This window comes from Marmota monax, unplaced genomic scaffold (genome assembly GCF_021218885.2).
Source record: "Marmota monax isolate L192 unplaced genomic scaffold, Marmota_monax_Labrador192_F-V1.1 WCK01_AAM20220418_F8-fsc00122, whole genome shotgun sequence".
NCBI classification, from domain to species: Eukaryota; Metazoa; Chordata; class Mammalia; order Rodentia; family Sciuridae; genus Marmota; species Marmota monax.
Window position 1 is genome coordinate 6,142,995 of NW_026695223.1, and position 10,378 is coordinate 6,153,372.

Genomic DNA, 10,378 nt, shown 5'->3' on the forward strand with positions numbered 1-10,378 from the left:
TGATCCATTTTGAATTAACTTTTGTGCATGGCGAGAGAAAAGGATTCAGTTTCATTTTGTTGCATATGGATTTCCAGTTTTCCCAGCACCATTTGTTGAAGATGCTATCCTTCCTCCATTGCATGCTTTTAGCCCCTTTATCAAATATAAGGTAGTTGTAGTTTTGTGGATTGGTTTCTGTGTCCTCTATTCTGTACCATTGGTCCACCCGCCTGTTTTGGTACCAGTACCATGCTGTTTTTGTTACTATTGCTCTGTAGTATAGTTTGAAGTCTGGTATCGCTATACCGCCTGATTCACACTTCCTGCTTAGCATTGTTTTTGCTATTCTGGGTCTTTTGTTTTTCCATATGAATTTCATGATTGCTTTCTCTATTTCTACAAGAGATGCCGTTGGGATTTTGATTGGCATTGCATTAAACCTATAGAGAACTTTTGGTAATATCGCCATTTTGATGATGTTAGTTCTGCCTATCCATGAACAGGGTATATTTTTCCATCTTCTAAGATCTTCTTCTATTTCTCTCTTTAGGGTTCTGTAGTTTTCATTGTATAAGTCTTTCACCTCTTTTGTTAGGTTGATTCCCAAGTATTTTATTTTTTTTGAAGATATTGTGAATGGAGTGGTTGTCCTCATTTCCATTTCAGAGGATTTGTCGCTGATATACAGGAATGCCTTTGATTTATGCGTGTTGATTTTATATCCTGCCACTTTGCTGAATTCATTTATTAGCTCTAATAGTTTCTTTGTAGAGCCTTTTGGGTCTGCTAGGTATAGAATCATGTCATCTGCAAATAGTGATAATTTAAGTTCTTCTTTTCCTATTTTGATGCCTTTAATTTCTTTCGTCTGTCTAATTGCTCTGGCCAGTGTTTCGAGAACTATGTTGAACAGAAGTGGTGAGAGAGGGTATCCCTGTCTTGTTCCAGATTTTAGAGGGAATGCCTTCAATTTTTCTCCATTCAGAATGATGCTAGCCTGAGGCTTAGCATAGATTGCTTTTACAATATTGAGGTATGTTCCTGTTATCCCTAGTTTTTCTAGAGTTTTGAACATAAAGGGATGCTGTACTTTGTCGAATGCTTTTTCTGCATCTATCGAGATGATCATATGATTCTTATTTTTAAGTCTATTGATGTGGGGAATAACATTTATTGATTTCCGTATATTGAACCAGCCTTGCATCCCAGGGATGAATCCTACTTGATCATGGTGCACAATTTTTTTGATAAGTTTTTGTATCCGAGTGGCCAGAATTTTATTGAGGATTTTTGCATCTAGGTTCATTAGAGATATTGGTCTGTAGTTTTCTTTCTTTGAAGTGTCTTTGTCTGGTTTAGGTATCAGGGTGATGTTGGCCTCGTAGAATGAATTTGGAAGTTCTCCCTCTTTTTCTATTTCCCGAAGTAGCTTGAAAAGTATTGGTATTAGTTCCTCTTTAAAGGTTTTGTAAAACTCTGCTGTTTACCCATCCGGTCCTGGGCTTTTCTTAGTTGGTAGTCTTTTGATGGTTTCTTCTATTTCCTCAATTGATATTGGTCTGTTTAGGTTGTCTATATCCTCCTGACTCAATCTGGGCAGATCATATGACTTAAGAAATTTATCGATGCCTTCACTATCTTCTAATTTATTGGAGTATAAGGATTCAAAATAATTTTTGATTATCTTCTGTATTTCTGAAATGTCTGTTGTGATATTGCCTCTTTCATCCCGTATGTTAGTAATTTGAGTTCTCTCTCTTCTTCTCTTTGCTAGCATGGCTAAGGGTCTGTCGATTTTGTTTATTTTTTCAAAGAACCAACTTTTAGTTTTGTCAATTTTTTCAATTGTTTCTTTTGTTTCGATTTCATTAATTTCAGCTCTGATTTTAATTATTTCTTGCCTTCTACTTCTTTTGCTGTTGTTTTGCTCTTCTTTTTCTAGGATTTTGAGATGAAGTATGAGATCATTTATTTGTTGGTTTTTTCTTTTTTTAAGGAATGAACTCCAAGCAATGAATTTTCCTCTTAGAACTGCTTTCAATGTGTCCCATAGATTCCGATATGTTGTGGCTGTGTTTTCATTAATCTCTAAGAATTTTTTAATTTCTTCCTTGATGTCTTCTATAACCCATTGATCATTCAGTAACCTATTGTTCATTCTCCAAGTGATGTATTCTTTTCCCTTCCTTCTTTTATCGTTGATTTTCAGTTCCATTCCATTATGATCAGATAGGATGCATGGTATTATCTCTACTCCTTTATATTGTCTAAGAGTTTCCCTGTGACATAATATATGATCTATTTTTGAGAAGGATCCATGTGCTGCTGAGAAAAAAGTGTAACTGCTTGATGTTGGGTGGTATATTCTATATATGTCAATTAAGTCTAGGTTATTAATTGTGTTATTGAGTTCTATAGTTTCCTTATTCAACTTTTGTTTGGAAGATCTGTCCAGTGGTGATAGAGGTGTGTTGAAGTCTCCCATGATTATTGTATGGTGGTCTATTAGACTCTTGAACTTGAGAAGAGTTTGTTTGATGAACATAGCTGCACCATTGTTTGGGGCATATATATTTATGATTGTTATGTCTTGTTGGTGTATGGTTCCCTTGAGCAGTATGTAGTGTCCCTCTTTATCCCTTTTGATTAACTTTGGCTTGAAATCTATTTTATTTGATATGAGTATGGATACTCCTGCTTGTTTCCGAAGTCCATATGAGTGATATGATTTTTCCCAACCTTTCACCTTCAGCCTATGTATGTCTTTTCCTATCAAATGTGTCTCCTGTAGGCAGCATATTGTTGGGTCTTGTTTTGTGATCCATTCTACTAGCCTGTGTCTCTTGATTGGTGAGTTTAAGCCATTAACATTTAGGGTTATTATTGAGATATGGGTTGTTCTTCCAGCCATATTTGTTTATTTATGTTACTAAACATGGTTTGTTTTCCTCTTTGATTATTTTCCCCCCTTTAGTGTCCTACCTCCCACTGTTGGTTTTCATTGTTATTTTCCATTTCCTCTTCCTGTAATGTTTTGCCAAGGATGTTTTGAAGAGATGGTTTTCTAGCTGCAAATTCTTTTAACTTTTGTTTATCGTGGAAGGTTTTAATTTCATCTTCCATCCTGAAGCTTAATTTCGCTGGAAACACAATTCTTGGTTGGAACCCATTTTCTTTCAGTGTTTGAAATATGTTATTCCAGGATCTTCTAGCTTTCAGAGTCTGTGTTGAAAGATCAGCTGTTATCCTGATTGGCTTACCCCTAAATGTGATCTGCTTCCTTTCTCTTGTAGCTTTTAAAATTCTCTCCTTATTCTGTATGTTGGGCATCTTCATTATAATGTGTCTAGGTGTGGGTCTCTTATGATTTTGCACATTCGGCATCCTGTAGGCTTCTAGGATTTGGGATTCTGTCTCATTCTTCAAGTCTGGGAAGTTTTCTCGTACTATTTCATTGAATAGATTGCTCATTCCTTTGGTTTGAAACTCTGTCCCTTCCTGTATCCCAATGACTCTTAAATTTGGTCTCTTGATGTTATCCCATATTTCTTGGATGTTCTGCTCATGGTTTCTTAACAGTCTTGCTGAGCTGTCTATGTTCTTTTCAAGTTGAAATACTTTATCTTCATTGTCTGATGTTCTGTCTTCTAAGTGTTCTACTCTGCTGGTAGTATTCTCAATTGAGTTTTTAAGTTGGCTTATTGCTTCCTGCATTTCTAGGATTTCTGTTTGTTTGTTTTTTATAACCTCTATTTCCCTGTATAGTTGATCTTTTGCTTCTTGGATTTGTTTATGTAATTCATTGTTGAAGTGATCTTTCATTGTCTGATTTTGCTGTCTGATGTCTTCCTTGAGACTCCAGATCATCTGAAGCATGTATATCCTGAATTCTTTATCTGACATTCCATCTGCTGCAGCTATTACCTCTTCTAACGTTGAGTTGACCTGCAATGCTTGTGGTCCTTTCTTTCCTTGTCTCTTCATACTGTTCGCGTTCCTTTCTACTTGGTGAAACTGTTGTGCTATTGAATTTTCCCCCTATATATTTATATTGGTCTTGTATAGTTGCAAAGTCTCCCTCGCAGGCGCAGGCGGCGGCTCTGTCCCTCTGCGGGCCGCTAGGCTTGTTCTGTCGGTGGTCACAGTTCTGTCTACTTTGCAGGCACAGGCAGCGGCACTGCCCCTCTGCAGGCCTCTGGGGCTGTACTCCCAGTGGGTCACAGGTCCACCTACCTTGCAGGCGTGGGGGGGGGGCGGCTCTACCCTTCCTCAGGCCACTGGGCCTGTTCTGTCTCTCGGTTGCAGGTCTGGCCTGTTCTGATGGTGGTCACAGTTCCGTCTACCTTGCAGGCACGGGGGGGGAGGGGGCGGCTCTGCCTCTCAGCAGGCCGCTGCTCCTCTTCTGCAGGTGGGTCGCAGGCCCGCCTACCTTGCAGGAGTGATTGGAAGCTCTGCCACTCCCCGGGCCACTGGGCCTTTTCTGTCAGTGGTCACAGTTCCGCCTACCTGACAGGCGCGGGGGGTGGGGGACGGCTCTGCCCCTCAGCAGGCCGCTGGGCCTGCTCTGTGCGTGGTCACAGTTCCCTCTACCTTGCCGGTTCAGGGGGAGGGGGCAGCTCTGCCTCTCAGCAGGTCGCTGCTCCTCTTCTGCCGGTGGATCGCAGGCCCGCCTACCTTGCAGGAGTGATTGGAAGCTCTGTCCCACTGTGGGCCACTGGGCCTTTTCTGTCGGTGGTCACCTGGCAGGCGCGGGGGGTGGGGTGTGGCTCTGCCCCTCAGCAGGCCGCTGGGCCTGCTCTGTCCGTGGTCACAGTTCCCCTACCTGGCAGGCGCGGGGGGTGGGGGGCGGCTCTGCCCCTCAGCAGGCCGCTGGGCCTGCTCTGTGCGTGGTCACAGTTCCCTCTACCTTGCTGGTGCAGGGGGAGGGGGCAGCTCTGCCTCTCAGCAGGTCGCTGCTCCTCTTCTGCCGGTGGGTCACAGGCCCGCCTACCTTGCAGGAGTGATTGGAAGCTCTGTCCCCCTGCGGGCCACTGGGCCTTTTCTGTCCGTGGTCACAGTTCCCCTACCTGGCAGGCGTGGGGGGTGGGGGGCGGCTCTGCCCCTCAGCAGTCCGCTGGGCCTGCTCTGTGCGTGGTCACAGTTCCCTCTACTTTGCTGGCGCAGGGGGAGGGGGTGGCTCAGCCTCTCAGCAGGCCGCTGCTCCTCTTCTGCCGGTGGGTCGCAGGCCCGCCTACCTTGCAGGAGTGATTGGAAGCTCTGTCCCACCGCGGGCCACTGGGCCTTTTCTGTCGGTGGTCACCTGGCAGGCGCGGGGGCTGGGGGGTGGCTCTGCCCCTCAGCAGGCCGCTGGGCCTGCTCTGTGCATGGTCACAGTTCCCTCTACCTTGCCGGTTCAGGGGGAGGGGGCGGCTCTCTAGATTTATTTATAGTCAATATGCGTCCATAAACTCCTCTGACTCTTTCAAATGGCTCTTCATTTTAAACTGCAGTAGGCTTTGATAGGTCTTGGATAACTTTCTTTGATTATGTATAAGTTAAAGTCTGATTTCCCCATCAGGCATCCCTTTATCCAGGTTTTTTTTTTTGTTGTTGTTAAAAATATCAGTTTTTCTAATTAGTTATACATGACAGTTGAATGCACTATGATTCATAGTACACAAATGGAGCACAATTTTTCATAACTCTGGTTTTAAATGAACTAGAGTCACGCCATGGATGCAATTATACATGTACCAAGGTTAATAATACCATCTAATTCCATCATCTTTTCTATCCCGTTGCCCCCTCCCATCAGTTGGCCCCTCCCAACCTCTCTCTCCCCTTTGCCTAATTCAAAGTTCCTACTTTCATTCTGCCCCCCCCCCCCATTATGGATCAGCTTGTATTTATCAGAAAAAAGCATTCGGCCCTGATTTTGGGGGGATTGGCTTATTTCGCTTCGTATGATATTCTCCACCTCCATCCATTTATCTGCAAATGCCATAATTTTATTCTCTTTTAATGCTGAGTAATATTCACTTTTGCATATATATATCACAGTTTCTTTATCTATTCATCTATTGAAGGGCATCTAGGTTGCTTCCACAGTTTAGCTATTGTAAATTAAGCTGCTATAAATTTTGGTGTGTCTGCAGTATGCTGTTTTTAAGTCCTTTGGGTATAGACTGAGGAATGGAATAGCTGGGTCAAATGGTGGCTCCATTCCAATATTTCTAAGGAATCTCCATACTGCTTTCTAGATTGTTTGCACCAATTTGCTGTCTCACCTGCAGTGCAAGAGTTTGCCTTTTCCCCACATTCTTGCCAACACTTTTTGTTGCTTGTATCCTAGATAACCACCATTCTGACTAGAGTGAGATGAAATCTAAGAGTAGTTTTGATTTGCATTACTCTAATTACTAGAGATGTTGAACATTTTTTATGTACTTGTTGATTGGTTGTATATCTTCTTTGAGAAGTGTCTGCTTAGTTCCTTAGCTCATTTATTGATTGGATTATTTGGGGGGTTTTGGGTATTAAATTTTGAGTTCTTTATTTATCCTGGTGATTAGTGCTCTATCTGATGTTTGTGGTAAATATTTTCACCAATCTGTAGACTCTCTCTTCAAATAATTAATTGTTTCTTTTTTTGAGAAGAAGCTTTTTAGTATGAACTCATCCCAGTTATTGATTCTTGGTTTTCCTTCTTGCTCTTTTGGGGTCTTGTTGAAAAAAATCAGATCCTAGCCCAACATGATGAAGACTTGGGCCTACTTTTTCTTCTAGTAGGTGCATGGTCTTTGGTCTAATTCCTAGGTCCTTGAACCATTTAGAGTGGAGTTTTGTGCGTGGTGAGAGGATAGGGGTGTAATTTTATTTTACCAATTATGAATTTCTAGTTTCTCCAGCAACATTTGTTGAAAAGGCTCTCTTTTCTCCAATGCACATCTTTGTCACCTTTGACTAGTATGAGATAACATATTTATGTGGATTTGTGTCTGTGTTCTCTATTCTACAACTCTATTTTGGTGCCAATACCATGCCGTTTTTGTTACTATAGCTCTGTAGTGAAGTTTAAGTTCTGGTATTGTGATGCCACCTGCTTCCCTCTCCTTGCTAAGGATTGCTTTGGATATTCTGGGTCTCTTATTTTGCAGATGAATTTGATGATTGATTTTTATATTTCTAGGAGCAATGCCATTGGGATTTTGATTGGAATTGAATTAAATCTGTATAACACACCTTTGGTAGTATGGTCATTTTGACAATAGTAATTCTGCCTATCCTAGAACAAAGGAGATCTTTCCATCTTCTAAGGTCTTTTTTAATTTCTTTATTTAGTTTTCTGTGGTTTTTGTTGTAGATTTCTTTCACCTCGTTTGTTAGGTTGATGTTCAAGTATTTTGTCTTTTGAGGGTATTGTAAATGGAGTAGTTTGTTTAATGTCTCTTTTATAGGGTTCATCACTGATGAACAGAAAGGCATTTGATTTATGAGTGTTGATTTTATATACTGCTGCTTTGCTGAATTTATTTATTAGTTCTTGAATTTTTCTGATAGAAAATTGTAGAATCATGTTGTTGGCAAACAGTGATAGTTGGGGTTCTTCTTTTCCTATTCATATCACTTTAATTTCTTTGTCTAATTTAATTTCTTTGCTATGTCAAGCATTTCAATGACAATGTTAAATAGAAGTGGTGAAAGAGGGCAATCTTAACTTGTTTCAGTTCTGAAAGGGAATGTTTTCAATTTTGCTTTGTTTAGAGTGATGTTGGCCTTGGGCTTAGCATATAGAGCATTTACAATGTTGTGATATGTTCCTATCTTCCCTAGGTGTTCTATGTTTTGAACATGAAGGGGAGCTGTATTTTGTCAAATGCTTTTTTTACATCTATTGAGATGATCATATGATTCTTACCTTTTAGCCTATTGATATGATGAATTACATTTATTGACTTCTGTGTGTTGAAACAAATTTGCATCCCTGTAATGAACCCCACTTGATTGTTTTACACTATATTTTTAATGTTTTTGTATGTAATTTTCCAGAATTTTATTGAGAACTTTTGCATCTATGTTCATTCAGGATAATGGTCAAAGTTGTCTTTTCTTGATGTGTCTTTGTCTGGATCTGTTATCAGGGTGACACTAATCTCATAAAATAAGCTTGTAAGGGATCTTCCTGTTCTATTGCATGGAATAATTTGAGGAGTACTGATATTAATTCTTCTTTAAATGTCTTACAGTACTCAGCACATAATCCATCTGGACCTAGGCTTTTCTTGGTTGGTAGATTTTTGATGGTGCCTTCTATTTCTTGCATGAAATTGATCTTCTTAAATTTTGTATATGCTGGTGATTCAGTTTGGGCAGATAATATGCCTCTAGAAATTTGACAGTTTCTTCAATTTTACTGGAGTATAAATTGCCAAAATAGATTTAATTGTTCTTTGTATTACAGTGTGTCTGCCTTAATATTATCCTTTTCTTTATATATTTTAGTAATTTGCATTTTCTCCCTCCTTTTCATTAGGGTAGCTAAGTATTTATCTGTTTATTGTTTCCTTCATTTTGAAGATTTATGTTTCTTTGTGTTTTTTTTCCAGAATATCTCTATCTTGATATAATCTTTGCTACCTGTCTTTGACCTCTTGTCTCCTTGTTGGAGTGATCAATCAGTGCCCATATTTGCCCTCTTATATCATTTTTCGATTGGCAGACTATGTTAATTATGTACAGTTTCAACTCTTTTTCTGATATTTCATCTACTACTCTGTCATTGGAAACTTTTATTATAGCGTCTTGGTTTGTTTGGCAAACTTTTCTTTCTTGTTTTTTCATGTTGTCTTTGTGTATTTCTCTCTTGCAGTGTGGTTTTGAGGTGTTACAATTTCCACCCTATAATCTTGTAGTGTCCCTGCAGGTTATCAATACCTCACTTTTAAGGGGGAGATCAATGTTTACAACACTCAGTACAAAAAATGTGCCAATATAAATCAAATGACAGATTTTGTCACTGTAAACAGAAATGATGTATTTGATTATCATTTACCATACAGACAGTAGATTTGCATAAGGGTTTGCAGTTTCTAATGCTATTCAGAGAGAGACCAGAGGGTGTAGAATGAGGTGTTTATGAGGTAGGATTGAGAATATAGAGGTATTAGTTCAAAGGAAATTTGAAAGGGGAATCAAAAGGAGTTAGCTCTTAGCATTAGGAAATTGAGAAAGAAGTGACCACATGCATCAAGATGGTGTCTATTAGCATACGTATTAGGGATATCTCTGGTGTAACCAGACCCACAGGTCCTGGTTGTTGTCCCTAGTTGAAAGCACCCATATACCTAGTTAGTGGTGGCACTTGTGAAACCTGGAAGTCCGCTTCAGGGTACCATGGCAGTTGCACAAGATGGAATTTGTCCCCACTAAAGATGGCAGAGGCAGCAGCAGAGGTAATCCAAGATGGTGATAACTGCTTTCAGAGATGGGGCTGGGAGGGTGGGCTGTGCGATGGCATTGGGCTGCCTGTTCACGGATGAACCACTGTGGTGTGCAGTGCTGCAGCAGTCACTTGCCTCCAACCCCTATCTGTTTGTTGTTCCATGGTGGGGACTGCCACTTGGTAAGGACCATGGCAGTGGCTGCAGATGGAGGTGCCGTGGAAGGAGCAACTCCTTGGTGTTGTGGAGCTATAGAGTGGACATCATCTCCACGTGGCAGGTTCATACCCTCCTCCCCCAAGGCGGCATGTTGTCATGGCCCCTCCTCCTACTTCCTGAGTTCAAGATGCAGATGCCCTAGGTCTCCCCCTGCTCCTCCATCTGATGAGTCATCTTTAACAACTCACTTCTCTTATAAGGTCTCTGAAACTTCCCCTTATCTGTGATGGTAAGTTTGTTACCAAAAGCTTGGTCTTTGTCCCTGATGTCATTCCAAAAACAAGGACCAAAGTTTGAGTACGTAAAAAAAGAAGTTTCATTTGATATTTCTCTCTGGACTCCTCTGTCCTGAGATGCCTTGTATAGACTGTATGTTGTGACCCCTGAAGGGGGTCTGTTGAAAACTCCACCTCTGATTAGAGTGTATTACAACATGGGGCCTCATAGAGGTAATTAGATGTAGATGAGTACAAGAATATGGAGCCACCAGCATGGGAATTGTGAAAAGAAATAGAGCTATCCATTGGACGCAGGAAGACAATGGCAAGAGGATGAGGGTACCTAGCAAACCAGGAGGCTGCCCTCATGGGGTATCAGGACTGCTAGTGATTGGAGTGTCCCACATTAGGCTCCAGAACTGTGAGAAACAGTGTGTTGTGTAGGGCACATGGCTCTGGGATTGTGACAGCAGCCTGAGCTGAGACCCTGTATCCTCTTCACCTGTCTCTAGGCTGCATTTCCACCATACATCCCTGCTC